At 38.1% G+C, this 18,228-nt stretch overlaps 1 long non-coding RNA gene across 1 annotated transcript in view; it reads left to right on the plus strand.

Moving 5' to 3' along the window:
- Positions 1-485: 485 nt before the first annotated feature.
- Positions 486-18,228, plus strand: part of LOC124554043 — a 76,563-nt gene continuing 58,820 nt past the window's right edge. The window contains exons 1-2 of the long non-coding RNA XR_006968215.1: positions 486-620; positions 2,555-2,641. This is a non-coding gene — a long non-coding RNA (uncharacterized LOC124554043). The remainder of the gene's footprint in view (positions 621-2,554; positions 2,642-18,228) is intronic.

An 18,228-nucleotide genomic window follows, 5' to 3' on the forward strand; every position in this document is an offset into this window, starting at 1 on the left:
TTGAAGCTTTGCAATATAGCCGATTGGGTGAACAATGTTTTTGTTTTTTAAATTGTGTGACCATAGTATCCATAAATACTGTAGAATTATTTGTAGATTTCGAAACCATACTTGCAACTATGAAAAAAATTAATAAAAAACACACAGTTTCCCGTACGACTTTCATGAAACAGCGAGGTGGCGCATTTATAGCACAATGAATTCGCATTCCGGAGGACCACGGTTCAAACCCGAGTCCAGGCTTCCTGATTGGGTTTTCAGTGACTTCCCTAAATCGCTTCACGCAAATGCCAGGACAGTTCTTTCGAAAAGGCACGGCCGACTTCCTTCAGCAACGGGACCGATGACCTCACTGTTTGGTCCTCTCCCCCAAATTAACCAACAAACGACTTTAATTTTTTCCTAGCAGATATGCAGTTCTGATTCCAAGAATGTTAGAACGACCTCCTTGGTAGGATCCTTCTTCCGCATTGATTGACTTTGACCACAGCAGCAGACGACTGTAGAGTTTAGTAGTTCGTGTCATACGTTTGTACGGTATTGTGTTGCGTTTTCTGTGTAATATGTGAGTGATTTGATGGTGGAGACAGGAAATCACGGAAAGACACATATTGAGTGTGGTACTAAGTCAATACTTAATTTTTATTATCATTACAGCTAGCTGCGTCGAATGAAGTAGTTTGCCAATGCCTTGTACTGATGCTATAGGAACTGTTCGTACAATTATAATATTAGTTTAATTTCATTTATTGGGCACATTTGAACGATAAGTTTGTTCCACATTTAATTCTTGTATCATCCTTGGCGCTTCTGGTTATGGTTTGAGATAGCCTTAGAATTTCGTAAGTAGTTATTTCAGGTTATGTGTATCAGAACCAAACACTTGTTATTTTCAGTGAGCTTGTGTTTCCGCATTGCGAGCAGGAGGTGACTAGTGTTTAGACAAACATATTAGCGCACATTACGTACCTGTGCTGTTCGGCAATTACGAAGAACACCAGATCGACGCGTGGGTATGTAATGTGCTTGCTGTTTTCGTACTGTCCGATAAAATTGCTAAATGTTTCCCGTGATTTAGCAAAAGAACCGCCAGATATTTTGATGTGTTGTCTGTAATTACCGGAAAAGTGTCTATATGCTGTGGTGGTTAGAGAAAGTGAAGGTCATTGTGAAATACTTTGTCATGGACGAAAAAAGGCCCTCATTAAGTTCACACACACGCTGCATTCATATTGTTATATTTACTTGTATTGTGCATGCGAAGTTCGGTAACAATATTTGTGAAGGAAGGAACAGGGACAGTAAGAGCTCACTGTAATCTGATCTGTAGTTCGCCCGGGTTGTAGCGCAAACAGTTGTACTGCCGATACATCAGATTCGTTAGTATACGTTAATACAGAGTATCAGGGATTGGTTATGTTGGTATGAAAGAGAATGCTGTAGAGGGAATTCACTGTGTTGCGTTTTCCATGGATTTTCAATGTGCCTATGTGCTCCATAGTTTAGTAAATAGTGTTAACTGCTGTTTGTAGTAGTGTGCACGTTTCAATCTGTGGAAGGATATGGGAATGTAATTGACTCTGTAAGGCCTAATGGGTATGTGTAATTGCCACCGACAAAAGCATACGAAAACCACAGAACATTGTCATGGGTACGCTTATGAGAAAGTAATTTCACTAAGTCTTGTTAGAGGAATTTAATCGTTGTTAAATCTTGACAGTCAAGAATCATTTGTTTTTCTATGCAACGTGCAGGCAGCAGTGTGTGGTTTTTAGTGACTGGGTAAAGATTGCAGCATTGCTCTATATTGAGTTGATAACGTTGAATATGGATCACTGTATAAGGAAACAGTTTTTAAAAATACATACTAAACTGACTGAAAAAAAGAAAGTTCTGTCTGTATGGGTGGATTTTCATGTTCTGCTTTTCTGAATACCATGAGCAAATATGGGTTTATAGATTGATTGAAAATGCAGCCAGTATGATTGAGAAATAATTCTTTTCTGTTCTTGCATATGTTGTTAAGAACATAATTATAAACCTCTTACATTATTCTATATATTAAGGAATTTGCAGGATACATTAACAGGCTTCGATATAGCTCAAGGCTAATTTTAATCTTTTATTTTTCATATGTAAAATTGTCTACAGTAAATAGATTTGTCTGGTAAATTCACTTTATCTTAGTTGCTTCACATGACACTTAGAAATTTATGTGGAAAAAGAGTCAGCTACCATATTCAGAATAAGACTGATTACCACAAGCAAATGCTACTAAGTAACAGCAGTAACTGAAAGTCATTTGTTTCCACTGTGTGGGGGTTTTTGTTTTCTCTCAAATTGAGTTTTGTTTACCATTAATGACACTGAGGCTTCAGAGCCCTCATAACCAGCAAGTTGTAAATCAGTTCATTTTGTCAGGTTCTTTGTCCCTCAGCCATTTTTAAATTTTTCATATGCATCGACTCATTTGCTGCAGCCAGAAAATACTGCCTGTGCACTATGTCGAATAATAACAATGTAAACATATAACTTTTGCTTTCTTGTTTTTCAGTGGCTTAGGAGGGCAATCATGGACTGCAAGGGAACTAGTTGGGTGAAAAAAGAGAAGAGTGAAATATATGCTGAACCAGAATCCTTGGTAAATAGCTTCTTGTATTTTTTACCATTGTTTCATTAATTTCTTTGTGCAGTGTGGTGTGTAAACAAGCAGATTACATGTCCTGTTGTTTGTCAGATGAAAAATTTGGTATTGACTGTTGGTTTTGCTTCTTGACCAAACGAAGTTGTGAGTGTTGGGTGTGCAACATATTTGCAATGGGTTGGTGTCTTGTAGTATATGATGCTGCTCGCTAATATTTAATATGTTAAAAAATTTCTGCAGCTTAATGTTAGTGTGATGTTGGCATCCCAGTAGTCAATGATCACATGTTTGCTGTCTACTAGGAAATTGTCAAACGTTCTTGAGTTGTGACATTAGCAATCACTTGTTACAAATTAATTTTCTGCTTTGAGATTTAGTTCGGTGTGTTGTTAATGTCTAGATTTGTTCCTTTTTTAGAAAGAGGTATTATTAATGGATATGATAAAGTAATATATGAGTGGACTCCACTTGATAGAGTGCAGATGATTTAGCTACTACTGTAGTTCAGTTGAATGGTTTGCTGGACGAATTGATCATATGCTATATTTGTGGTCAGTTTTTTTAAGTTGACCAGTGTTGCTTTCTCAGACAAGAGGGATATATATGTGGATTTATTGCAAAGACAATATTTGGCAGTCTATTCGTCATGGTGCATGATGGAGAAATCTAAACTCACGACCTACAATATTTCTTTCCTGGTGTATAATTTTTCCTATTGTTCATCTAATTGGTTTTATACCCTCAAAGTTATCGTTAGCGATACTACCGTTCTTGATCTGTTTTTGTTTTGTCAGTAGGTATTCAGAATCTATTAAACATAGGGAAATGGTAGGGGACCAAGAGTTGTTGAAATCCTTTGAGGAGCTTAAATACTATTAAATGGAACAGCAGTTGGTAGTGTAATGTACAACCCTAAAAAGAAATGGTGGTAATGCTGAAACTAAAAGGAAAAAAGGAGTGTTATAGTTTTAACTACAGAATGTTGGAATGTTTGCAGTGCTCTTTAACCAGTAGATCTTCACATTACTACTCTAAATATTTAGTATCAAATAAATTACTTAAATCTGAATATAATCACAGAGTTAAACTGTGTGGGCTCAAGTATGACACGTCTGTAACATACAACATATGCTTACAGGTTTGGTGATCATAAAAGAAGTAATTATAGCAGAATGTCACTGTCAGCGTCAGGCAAATTAAAACATGCTGAAGTTACTGTTAGAGCTCACTCCTTGATTAATTTTTTCTGAGATTAGCAGGATTTTCAGTTTTCCAGTGTGTGGCCATCAACATTTTATGGAAAATTCACTCCTCATCGAGCTGGTTTTGAAAATATATCCTTCATTTCTTTCTTCATCAAAGCGCTGTAATTTGTTTCATGTAGCTAGATCAAAACACTCCTGTGACACTGTAAAGATGTCATTTGCTCTGAATCATTCATCTTGAGAGTTTCTCTAGAAGCAGTGAAAACACAAATGTACACTCATGCTAGACAATGTCATGTTATAAAAGTAGCCTTGTCAGGTTTTTGTTAGCGTCAGCTGCCAAAGTCTGCGTCAAGTAGGACCTTCCTCCCCCCCCCCCCCCCCCCCCCCAAAAGAAGAAAACCTTTGTGCTTCGAATTTCTCACTTACCTTTCTTTCTATGAACTCAGTGTGTGTAGTGTCGTGCTCATATTCAGGTTATTCATTCTTCTAGTGGTATTGTAGTTTGTGCATTGATATCAAAATGTCAGCAGTTGGTTAAGGCAAGTAGTTGTAGATATAGCACACATGCCTTCACTGTACCAATCTTCTTATCACTTATTTTTGGAATAACTACGGAAGTGAGGACTATATTGCACCTTCATATCATGTGTTACATCTGTATTGTAAATGTATCTGTTTTGCCATTAGCTCAAAGCTGTGTAACTGAGCAATCGCTGTTCAAGCTTTTCATGTGGGGTTGTATCTGAACTGGACCAATGGTGACAAACAAAACTCAGTTGCTTCAGTTGTGTTTTCCAAAGAACAGAGAAATTAAAATCAAACATGGGAAATGTCAGGATAGAGTAATGATATACAAAGCGTGCGTTCCAACTCAACACATTGAGGAGACCTTAGGTTGCAGGTAGGTAGAATGAATTGACTGCCAAATATTTAAGCTTTTGGACAAAGTAATTCATATGAAATACAGAACAACACTAGGGCATGAACACATCTAATGTGAGTAGAAATCTGTTGGAGTGAGAGATAAAGAGGTGCTGTGGGGTGGGAAGTGAGGGATAGCAGGGCAGGGGTGGAGGTGATGCTGTGCTGCCTGTGGTATTGGTCAAGGACATGTGGGGACAGAATAGGGCTGGTAGGTGCAGTGTTGGGAGGCTGTGTGGGGCATGGGGGGGGGGGGGGGTGGAGTTGTGGGATAGGTGTGTGCAGTGCTAGAATGAGAGCAAGGTAGGGAATAGGTGGGGTGGAGCATACAGACTAGTGGACGTTGAGGTTTATGGGGATGACTGATATGTTGTACGAAGAGTTTCCATTTGCACAATTTAGAAAAGCTTGTTATGTGTGTGCGTTTTTTTAATGTGCTCCCAAAGATGGAATCTTTGCTCATCTTCAACCTACCCTGCCACAAAAGACACCAATCATTTCCTTCACTGAGCTTCACAGTTCCTGCTCCTATACCATTTGGCACCCTGCTCATCATTGTCAGTGCTATCACCCTCTATGATTACATCCTCCAACACCCATGGCTTTCTGTTACTGAACAGTACCTTTCCCAGTGTCTGACTCTCTCCTAACCTACAGCCCCTTCCTGGTCGCCATGACCAACTAGATTCTCACCCACAATTCTCCATTGAAGGCACCGCCTACAAACAAATCTACAGAACATCAAAGGGCATTTGTATGGCACCATGTTCTGCCAGTTCATTCATATGCCACCTAGAGGATTCCTTTCTAACCACCCAGAATCACACACCCTTCACCAGATCAAGATTCGTTGATGACATTTTTATGATCTTATTGGTTTGCTTATTGAACCTGATCTGATTAGTTCCATCAGACCCTCTATTAAATTGGACCACGGTTTCACAAATACTGTACGCTTTTTGTATCATATTTTCCTGAAACTAAGTTTTAATATGACAAATAGTATTACAATGATTTGGGTGTCTCAATTAGCAATGTCAGTGAATAATACTATGAACTAAAAGTTAATACTGGCAGTACTTCTACTACTGCAGTTGATACCACTAGTGGTGCTAGTAGTGGTGGTGATGAAAGAATTTGAAGGAGTGTAAGGTAGATTTTTTCTGATACAGTGTGTTATGGGGAAAGGAATTGTAAGGAGACTCCATCAGCTAACAATATTGGGAAACAATGTGGTTGCAAGGAATATACTAAGGGTCACACTGAGGCCTGCACAGCCTAAAATTTCCTTTCGAGCATTATCCCAGAAACAGATCTCCCATGCCTTGTCTAGTCAGTCACAAATACAGAAGTGTCCAATTACACCCATCTACTTTGATCCATGACATCACAAATATGGCAGAAGCAACCATACACTACGACTCCAATATGGCACCTATGACGTCATTACGTAAACATGACCACTAACACGAAAATACAATTAAAAACCCAAACACACACACACACACACACACACACACACACACACACACACACACACACACACACACACACACACACACACACACACACTCCCTCTCCAAGTGCACTGTGCAGTTATTGTTTTCCCTTTCTCAGTTTCTCTTCTCCCCTTCCCCTCCCACAGTACAGCTTCCCAAAACTGCCGTTAGCAACCCATACTGTCTCTGCCACATCCTTGCATGGTGTGACAGAGAACACATTATCTTCCCCCCACCCCTCCTCCCACCTTTACATTGCTGTCCCTCTCTCCCTGCCCCGTGCTGCCTCATACGTGTGTGTGTGTGTGTGTGAGTGTGAGTGTGTGTGTGTGTGTGTGTGTTTTTTTATTTCAGAAGATGGGCTTTGTCCAGAATCTAAATTTTTAACACGCTTTCATTGTACATATCTGTGAATCAGTATAGAAAGTAAATGTGCCAAATTTCATGTTGATGGGAAAGTGAACTGGGAAAAACACAACCAAATCTGGAAGAAAAGCTCTCAAGATTGTTGTACCTTATGTGTAAACTGAGAGTAGTGTTTGGTTGTAACATGCTCTGTATGTCATATTTTGGTTCCTTTGTCAGATACCTGTTTATTCTGCTGATATCAGTGGCATAAAAAAATCTGTGGAATATGTTAGGCAGAACATATAGTGGTGCCTGTATTTGTTTACCAGGCTTAGAATACTAATAGTTTTTGATATCTCTATGACTCTGCTGTTGGCATTAGGAAGAATGGTAAGGAATGTGTTGTGAGGATGCAGTTTACAAAGAAGATACTGTAAGTAATGCAAACATCCACATCCCAAGGCATGGGCTAGCAAGAACAGGAAACTCTCACAAAGTGAATGACCTCAAAAGTTTTATTTATGATTCCCTCCCTGCTTCATCCACATCATTTTAAAATTCCAAAATAAAACTGTGTGATTGGCTAATAGAAAATCCATGTTACAATTAGTTGTATGGTGTGGGTATTGTTGATTTCAATATTAAAGATTCTGGTTGTACCCACTGATTTCACTACACTATTGTTTTTTTTATATGATGAAGCGCATTTCGTATAAAATAGTTACCGATAAGTAAATAAAGATTATGGGAGTAGGAAATAGGATTCAAAGTAGCAGCATAGGAAAATGAAGTGCAATATGCTAATAAATTTTCAAATTTCTTGTCACTGATCATTCATATAACTTTTAGATCACTACCATTGAAATGCACCTTACTGACTGTCACTGAGAAGGCCACTCTGAAAAGAATGAGTCATTTATTCTTTAGAAGTGTCATAGACTTAAAATATGTGACAATTTTTTGTAATATATTCAAAATTGTCTTCTTAAAAGAACTGTTGACAGATTTTTGAATCAATGAGCAAGTGAACCAACAGGTAATTCTAGAATTTGTGTGGCTGTATGAAATTAAGCAGTGTTATGTTATGGCTCAATTTTGGTGAATATAATATAGATTGGCTTTATGCACTTGCCCATGCTAGACTACCCTTCACAAACCTCTTAATCTCTGATGACTGTCACCTCCTACATCCATTTGAGCTTGCTTCTTGTCTTCAAGCCATAGTATCCCTCTACACTTTTTACCCTCACATATCCCTCCATTACCAACTTTACTATCCCTAAAAGCCTCAGAATTTGTGCTATTAACAGGTTCCTTGTGTTAGTGAAATTGGTCCCTATGTTCCTCCCTCATTTGCTGTTTTGTTTACCCATCAAATCTTCAGCATTCTTCCGCATCACATTTCAGATGCTTCCATTCTCATCTTGCGTGAATTGCCTATCATCTGTGTTTGACTTCCATACAGGGCTTCAATGCAAATATCTTCAGAAAAGACTTCCTAACACTTAAATTTATATTAGATGTGAACAGTCCTCTTTATTAGGCACATGTTCATTGATATTGCTAGTCTTCACTTTATTTCTTTCGTACTTCGGCCATTGTCAGTTACTTTGATGGCCAAATAGCGAAAGTTGTCTACTACTTCTAATGTCTCATTTTATAGTCGAAACAACATTGCCTGATATATTTCAGCTAGATTCCATTGCTTTTATTGATGTTTGTCATACAATCTCCTTTAGTGATAATAGCCAATTTTACTCTTCAGAGTTATACTGCCCACACATCCCTTCATTGAGAGTTTCAAGATGCCTGTTTTGTTTGATAGAATTACATTATCATTGGTAAACACGCAGTTTGCTCTACTTTTTTCCAGATTTCCTTCGTGTCTTCGTCGTACAGAATGCATATCAGATGTAGGCTAGAAGCCTGTCTCATTTCCTGCTCAATGCTTCCCTTCCATGTCTTTAAAGTCTTAAAACTGGTGCCTGGTTTCTGTGAAAGTTGCAAACAAACTTTTGTTTCCTGTCTATTTATTCTGCTGCTGCCCAAATTCCAAAGAGTGCAGTGAACTCCACATTCTCAAAAGCATTTCAGTAAATCTGCAAAAGCTGTAAACACAATTTTGTTTTCATTTAACTCATCTTCTAAGGTAAGTCATAGTAGCAGTATTGCCTTGTGTTACATGTTTCTGGTACCCAAAGTGATCTTATGTAAGGTTAACCCTCTAAAATCTTTTCCATTCTTGCAAGCATGTCATATTAATCTGATAATATTCACAGCTGTTAGCACCTGCCTTTCTTCAAATTTGAATTATTACATTCTGGTTGATGTATGACTGTACGTCAACTATCTCATGTCTTGCACAAAAGTGGAATAATTTTGTCATGGATGGCTTTCCCATGTATCCCAATAATTCTGAGGGAATGTCATCAACTGCAATGGCCTTGTTACTACTTCGCTCATTTAGTGCTGTATCAAATTCTGGTCATATTATGATATTTACAGTCTTGTCTACAACTACTTCCTTTCCCCTTTCTTGCGCATGTTTGTTCCCCTTTGCCTTACAACCATTCTTGTTTAGCCATATTGCATGTTCTGTCAACATCATTCCAGTAATGTCTGTATTCCCTTTTGTCTGCTTAAATAGCTACATGTTTGTATTTTCTCTTCTCATCAATTAAATTCAGTATCTCATGAGTTGTGAAGGTATTCCTACTAGGCCTTACTTTTTACCTATGTTTCCTCCTGCCTTCACTGTTTCATCTCAAAGCTGCCTATTCATCACCCAGTGTATACTTACCCTCTATTTATCACTTGTTGCCTAATGCTCATTTTCAAACCATCAATGAGTTTTGGTTCATGTAAGTTTATCCAAATCCCATGTACTTAAATTCTACTTTTACCATTTCTTCAACGTTACTCTGCAGTTAATAAAAGTAACTCTAGCCAGAGTCCACATCTAGCCCTGGAAATGTTTTGTAGTTTACATTCCTGTTTCGAAATCTTTGTTTTTGACATTACATAATCTGTTTGAAACCTTTTGGTTTCTCCATGTTATTCCACATACACAGCTTCTTTCATGATACTTGAAAAAAGTGTTTGCAGTGACTAATTCATGCAATGTGCAAAATTCTACCAGGCGGCTTCCCCCTTTCAGTAATTTGTGCCATTGGATGTTCTCTTTACTATTTTACATCCTATTCCTACTATTGAATTTAATTATCTTCTAGAATTGGCTGTCATCTTCCTTAGCTATTGAATAATTACTCATCAAACTTTTTACTATTCCATCTGCTGGTCTGGTTGCCATACAAATATCTACCACTGTTGTATTTTCTTCATGCCTATTTCAGCTATGGTAATTCAGTGACATTGCTGTTGATAATAGCTTACTCAAGTGCCTATTTTCTTGCTTATTACTAGGGCTCTCCCTGCATGACCCCTATTTGATTTTTTGTTGATAATCCTGTACTGGCCTGACCAGAAGTCCTGTCCTTTCTGCCACTGCACTTCAGTTCGTACTACAACTGAATACAACCTATCCAATTTCCTATTTAAAGTCTCTAACCTTCCTAGGCTGTTGTTGTTGTTTTCAGTCCAGAGACTGGTTTCGTGCAACTCTCCATACTACCCTATCCTGTGCAAGTTTCTTCATCTCAAAGTATGAACTGCAGTCTACGTCCTTCTGAATCTGCTTAGTGTATTCATCTCTTGGTCTCCCTCATTGACTTTTACCCTCCACACAGCCCTCCTATACTAAGTTGGGGATCCATTGATGCCTCAGAACATGTCCTACCAACCAATCCCTTCTTCTAGTCAAGTTGTGCCATAAATTCATCATCTCCCCAATTCTATTCAGTACCTCCCCATCTAATCTTCAGCAGCACCACATTTCAAAAGCTTCTATTCTCTTGCACACACACGCGCACACACTCACGCACACGCACGCACACACGTGAACACACGCATGTACGTGCAGAGAGCCGAGACCACACTGCCAAGCTGTGGTCTCAGCTCTCTGAGACTGCGATCGTGTGAGTGTGTGAGTGTGCGAGCGTGCGTGCAAGGGTGCACGTGTCTACTGCTGACAAAGGCCTTAATGGCTGAAAGCCTTAATTGTGTGAATCTTTTTATTGTGCCTATCGCGACTCAGCGTCTCTGCTATATGGTGAGTAGCAACTTTCCTTCTCTGGTATTGTTACATTCCATCCTGGATTTTCCATTGTTTGATGTTTGCTTCTATTCTCTTCTTGTTTAAACTGTTTGTCGTCCGTGTCGTCCACTTCCATACAAGACTGCACTCCATACAAATACTTTCATAAAAGACTTCCTGACACTTAAATCTATACTCAATGTTAACAAATTTGTCTTCTCAAGAAAAACATTACTTGCCATTGCCACCCTACATTTTATATCCTGTCTACTTTGAACATCATCAGTTATTTTGCTCCCCAAATAGGAAAACTCATGTACTACTTTGTGTCTCATTTCCTAATCTTAATCCCTCAGCATCACTAATTTAATTCGACTACATTCCATTATCCTCATTTTCCTTTTGTTGGTGTTCATCTTCTATTCTCCTTTCAAGACACTGTCTCCGACAGAATTAAAATGTAATTGGCGAACCTCAGAGTTTTCATTTCTTCTCCATGGATTTCAATTTCTGCTTCAAATTTTTCTTTTGTTTTCTGAACTGCTTGCTCAGTATACAGATTCAATACCATCAGGGATAGGCTACAACCCTGTCTCACTCCCTTCCCAACCGTTCTTTCCCTTTCATGCCCTTTGACTCTTACAACTGCCATCTGGTTACTGTACAAATTGTAAATAGCCTTTTTTTCCCTGTGTTTGACCTCTGAAACCTTCAGAATTTGATAGAGAGTATTCCAGTCAACATTGTCAAAAGCTTTGCCTAAGTCTACAAATGCTAGAAACATACGTTTGCCTTTCCTAATCTTTCTTCTAAGATAAGTCGGAAGGTCAGTATTGCCTCACGTGTTCCAACATTTCTGCGGAATCCAAACTGATTTTTCCCAAGGTCAGTTAATACCGGTTTTTCCATTCATCTGTAATGTATTTGTGTTAGTATTTTGCAGCCATGACTTACCAAACTGATAGTTTGGTAATTTTCATGTCTGTCAACACCTTCTTTCTTTGGGATTGGAATTATTATATTCTTCTTGAAGTCTGAGGGTATTTCACCTATCTCTTACATCCTACTCACCACATAGTAGAGTTCTGTCAGGTTAGGCTCTTCGAAGGCTATCAGTAGTTCTAATGGAATGTTGTATACTTGCAGGGCCTTGTTTCGACTTGGGTCTTTCATGGCTTTGTCAGACTTGTCACACAGTATCATTTCTCCCATTTCATCTTCATCTACATCCTGCTGTATTTCCATATATTGCCCTCCAGTACATCGCCCTTCTATAGACACTCTATATAATCCTTCCACATTTCTTTCTCTTCTTTGCTTAGAACTGGTTTTCTGTCTGAGCTCTTGATATTCATCCAAGTGCTTCTCATTTCTCTAAAGGTCTCTCTAATTTTCCTGTAGGCAGTATCTATCTTACCCCTAGTGATACATACTTACCCTACTAAGGTATGTAATACTCCACACTCAGACATATAGACTGCCTGGCCTGCTTTTCCTGATAACATCCTACTTAATAGCCTCCACCTGTAGATCTGAATGGGGGATTATTTTAACTCCAGAATATTTTGCCTAAGATAATTTTGTACAGTAGAGCTGCATGCTCTTAAGAAGAAGAAAACAAACATAGCTGCGGTTTCCCTTTGCTTTCATCTACTTGCAGTATTGGCACAGGAAATTGGTTAATGCTACAAGGCCAGGTCAGTTGATCATACAGACCATTGCTCCTGCAACTGCTGAAAAGGCTTTTGCCTCTCTTGAGGAACCATGTGTTAGCTTGATTTCTCCTCAGATAATACTTATTCGTGTTTGCACCTAACTGTTTTCAATATGGTTGACATGCCAGCAAACCTACCTTGGCAGTGTCCATGGTTCATTTGGTGTGGGGGCTGTGTACTATTGTTTAAAGTGCTGTCTTGGAGCAGAAGAAATAGTCTTAGCATGTATATTTGTAGAATTACTTCATTATCTTATGAACACAAATAACAATTCTGTGAGACTGCATTGGTACACATACAAACCCACAGATGAAAACTGTTGCTATGTCTCAGATTTGTGGCTGTAACTCCTGGTTTCAGGACCAATTACTTTAAAAATTACCCTAACCAAGCATGCCTCCAGGGCTGCCAAGGGGATGCCACTTGCATGTCCTCATAGATTTTCATCTTAGGTTCAGGATTTTAAGGTCAGCGACCAGCCAATAATTTTGTAAAGCAGTATGACACAGTTCTCCATAGAAGTAGAAACAAGAAATGCATTTGGCAGTTGGGTGATTTGTTAGTGCTGGTAAGTATAAAAAATTTATTATATAGTTGTTTGTAGCTGAGTGCATAGGATAACAGTATAAAAACCATAAAATTGGTGGTTCAGATAAGACTAATTGCTACCAGTTCTTTTAGTTTTATTTACATTCCATATGTAAAACGAATGTTAATTTTATATCATGCTGAATCATACTTTATTAAAATTATTTTTAAGTAAAAGTTACATAAAAATGCAAGTATTGTTGAAAAATTACAATTTGGTACAAAAATGGAGAGCATCAAATTGAAAATAAAGAAATATCACAGAAATGTATCAAAATTTTTGTTTTAATATGTCGAATGTTGAAAAAAATGTAATTTTTACTAAACCGTTACAATTCAGTATTTGTTAAATTTGCGAGTTGTTAGTAGACATGGAAGTTTTCAAAAATTAGTAGTTCCGACTAGAAGATTCGAACCAGCAGCTTTTTCATTAAGGCACTTTTGTGCTATAGTCTCAATTACCAGCAATTGTGTTAATAATTAGGAAATATTTTTTAGTTGACAGCACTCAGAAATCTTGTGATCATCAAAGTCAAATTTTTGTAGTTGTTTGCTAACTGCATAGTGCTGGTTTAGGAAATTGATGTTCCAGCACTGAACTCCAAATACTCTAAATCTGAAGGAACTTGAAGAGGATGATTTGCAAGATACCATTTTCAGTCAAGTTCTTATTATTGCAGGGATGTGTCCATAATGGTTAAGGTGACAGCCCATAAAATGCAAGAAATCCAGGTTTAACTCATCAGTGCAGCCAAAATAAATTTTTACGTCTGTTTCATAGACAATTCGCTAATATTAGGCAGCCATTGGATCAAATTGTGAATGTTTCTGATCAGCATAATTTATCTGGTATTCAAAATTGTATTGGCTGACTGCATTGCAGCAGAATTGTGAGTGAATAGAGCAACTGATTTTAATTGATCAATGACTGTAGGATCCTTTTTTATTCTTGCAGAGGAACTGTTTTCTTTCGAAAATCATATAGGGGAACAAAATTATCTGCTGTTCAGGTCTTTAGCTCCAAACATGTTTCCTGTGTCTCTTCTTACAAACTGAAATGACCTGTGCATTTTTCTATTCCCATGAAAAGCCACTGTTCCATAAAGGAACACTTCAATTGCCAGAGGTTGTGCTGCAAGATGTACTTGTTTTATTTAATCTGATGACTGCCACTTCAGGTCTAGTGGTCTACTGTGTAGAAAAAGTTTGGTTTTTCCTTCTCCCTCCAGTCCCCACCTTAGTCAATTATGTATCTGTCATTTTAGTATCCATGCTGCAGCCAAAAATGTGAAATACATTTTTATGTTCTTTAATGGAGAAACTTTCTATGGCAAAGCATTGTAAATATGACTTTTCTGTTACTGTCATCTGTTTTGCTACCACATGCATCATTGTCAACTTCCCTTTGTAGAGTTGTCTTTGATCCCTTTTCTAACATTTTTGTTCAGAAGTTCTGGGGTTTTCATTTTTTGTTTCATGTTTTGCAAGATATGATCTTGCTTATAAATTAATGGAAGACTTCTTATATAGGCTGTCTTGGTGGGTCTCATATGTTCAACTTCTGGTTGGCCATGGGGATTCAGGGGATTTAGCTTCATTTGAATTTGCTGTACAGATCTCTGCTGTCATGTAACTATGTAATGTTGTTAACATTTGCAGGTCCTCACCCTATTCCACAACATTCCCCATACTGGGTGTATTGGCTGTTACATCATGTTTGATCACCTTACCAGGTTTGTTAGGCAGAAGTATGTTCCTATCTTTCAGAATTTGTTTTTAACAGTAGCAACCTGTGATGCTTCAGTAGTCCAGTGCTCATGTTCCAATCTCTGTATTTAGAGAATTTATTATTTTGGGCATGTTTATTGCTAACAGAATAAATATTTTCCTGTTGTGTGTGTTTTCTAAACAGTTGCACAGGCTAATGTTTTGGAAAACATGTTTTGTAGATTTTCACAGGAATTTTTGTTCTCACAGCTGTGCTAATGTCACAGGATGTGATTTTGAGATGAATGAGTTCAGATTGTCCTCTGGAAATTTAGGTCTACGTTTTCCATGGATTCTCTAAATTTCTTCAAGGAAATGGATGGACAGCTTCTGATAAAATGACATGGCTCATGTTGTCTATATTTGCCCAACCTCATGTCATGTTGTACTTTATTGATGTAATTTTCCTCCACATCTTTCTCCCCATCTAAAGGCATGCATCTTCAGTTATGTAGCTGAGAAGTATATATATCCTGTCACTACAGTATGATAGAGAAATTCGATTGTATACAATATTTACCAGACTGTATCTTAAGCATTAGTCTACTATGATGGATGGATGTTGGAACTCAAATGTTCTTTTTTTCCCACATCACATTTGACACTTTAAAATTATTTTTTCCTCACATTTGATACTTATCTTTATGCAGATTTCAAATTTCAGTAACATGCAATGAGATAAATGCAGATTTATTTCATTCTACAGTCCTGATTTTTCATGATAATAAAGCTATTACTGCCTGCATTCTGTGGTGCATCTTTCTAATGGGTCCTCTGTATGGAATATCAGATTTTGTAGCTAATCATTTCTAGTTTTCCTTCCAGCATTGTGTGTATAATGCCACTGTTAGTTAATGAAACTCTGGATCTTGTCTTGAATGCTTACATACTTTTCTAAGAGTACGAGGATTGCTTCTTGAATGGGTGTGAGGCTACAAATTCAAGTGTTTTGAGTTCAGTCCCAAGCATCATCTGTCACTTTTTCTATGTGGAAAATGACAGTTTCCATTCCAGTGTGAAGCTCTAGGTCTTCATGTAACTTACTATGTCAGTGAGTTCAGAAGTTGGAGGCAGCCAGTGGCATACCACATCCAGTAAGACAATGCCTAATAGAGCACTAAGATGTTAATAACTACTTCTACTTCTACATCCATACTCCGCAATCCACATGATGGTGTGTGGTGGAGGGTACTTTGAGTAACTCTATCAGGTCTCCCTTCTATTCCAGTCTCGTATTGATCATGGAAAGAAAGATAGTTGGTATGCCTCTGTGTGGGCTCTAATCTCTCTAATACTATCCCCATGGTCTCTTCACGAGATATACATAGGAGGAAGCAACTTACTGCTTGACTCCTCCTGAATATATGTTCTCGAAACATCAACAAAAGCCCGTACCGAGCTACTGAGCATCTCTCTTGCAGAGTCTTCCACTGAAGTTTATCCATAATCTCCGTAACGCTTGCGCAATTACTAAATGATCCTGTAACGAAGCATGCTGCTCTCCGTTGGATTTTCTCTATCTCTTCTATCAACCCTATCTGGTACGGATCCTACACCGGTGAGCAGTATTCAAGCAGTGGGCGAACAAGTGTCTTGTAACCTACCTACTTTGTTTTTGGACTGCATTTCCTTAGGATTCTTCCAATGAATCTCAGTCTGGCATCTGTTTTACCGACGATCAATTTTATCTGGTCATTCCATTTTAAACCACACCTAATGCCTACTCCCAGATAATTTATGGAATTAACTGCTTCCAGTTGCTGACCTGCTGTATTGTAGCTCAATGATAAAGGATCTTCTATGTATTCGCAGCACATTTCACTTGTCCACATTGAGATTCAATTGCCATTCCCTGCACCATGCATCAATTCGTTGCACATCCTTCTGCATTTCAGTACAATTTTCCATTGTTAGAACCTCTCGATATACTACAGTATCATCCGCAAAAAGCCTCAGGGATCTTCCCATGTTATCCACAAGGTCATTTATGTATATTGTGAAAAAGCAACAGTCCTACAACACTCCCCAGTGGCACACCTGAAATCGCTCTTACTTCGGAAGACTTCTCTCCATTGAGAATGACGTGATGTGTTCTGTTACCTAGGATGTCTTCAATCCAATCACACAACTACCTCCAAGTTGTTGAAAGCTTCACTTTTACATTGGGTTTGCATTAGTTTTGGTGACATTTGAGATGTATTTTCCTGAGTACCAAAATTAGGTGACCCACACTTAGATCTGCATTTACCTGCTTATTGTCTTTAGGGGTGGTTTTATAATCTAAAAAATGTGTTCTGCATATAACCTGCTACTTGTTTAGTTCCTTCTTGACCATAGTGCCCTCATGGGCTTTGCAGAGGTACCCTATCATCTTCCACTGAATAACACAGGTCAGAAAATAGGGAGCTGAGATCATCATAAAATCAAAAAATATACTTATTGGGGCCTTCACTGTGGCACAGGCAGAGGCGAGAGAGAATTTCCAACTTAGTGTCAAACCCAAGTGATTATAAATAGTGATAGACACAGGAATATAAACATTGTTCTCAGTAAAGAAAAGAATTATAGCTTGTGAGTGGAGTTCTACAAAATGGACATGAAATTTTGTGGTGCAACAAAATTGCTTCATAGGTAGGGATTTGGTGATTAGCCAACCAAACTCACAGGAACATAATTTAGTTGCAGCTGATAATCTATCAGTACGTAGAAAGATATAGAGGATCATATATAAACTAGAAATATACAAAAATTTGGTAATACTGAAAAGACATAAATTGTTATGAGATCTTGAAACATGTAGCTGAATAAAAGTACTCACTGATGATTGCAGAAAAATGCTGAATAATTTTTGGGCATTTATTAACAAAAAGTTTCCGTAACAGGTGGATCAGAAATTCCAGTAATTGTACTATACATTACTCAAACTCACCATTGGAATACCACATCTCAGATGGAACTTTGGCGAACACAAGATCTCGACATGCATCTTATTCCCTGTACTTTTATCCTAAAAACATTATTTTATTTTTCTAATCTTGTTACATAAATAACTCAGAGTTGCTAGTATCATTTATCAGAAATATGATGTAGGGATATGCATCAACTTCTCCACAGCGGTGTGTGTCACCACATTACTTCGTAGTGGTGTGTATCACTACACAGTGCTGCTGTGTGTCTGAGTCTCACTGTTCTGACACTGAATTTCACAGTGAAGAGCAACCCCTCACTGCTTGGTTGGATGCTGCAGTGAGGCATTCTTCAGGCCCAAATAAGCGAGTTGCATTGGTTTGGGTGTCCAATCAACAGTACTCTGCACATCATGGAGCCAGTACCCTCCCTTTCCTTTTGACTGAAGACAAACCAGTGAAGTCAAGAACACTGGAAA

Source organism: Schistocerca americana, chromosome 11, assembly GCF_021461395.2.
Source record: "Schistocerca americana isolate TAMUIC-IGC-003095 chromosome 11, iqSchAmer2.1, whole genome shotgun sequence".
Taxonomy (NCBI): domain Eukaryota; kingdom Metazoa; phylum Arthropoda; class Insecta; order Orthoptera; family Acrididae; genus Schistocerca; species Schistocerca americana.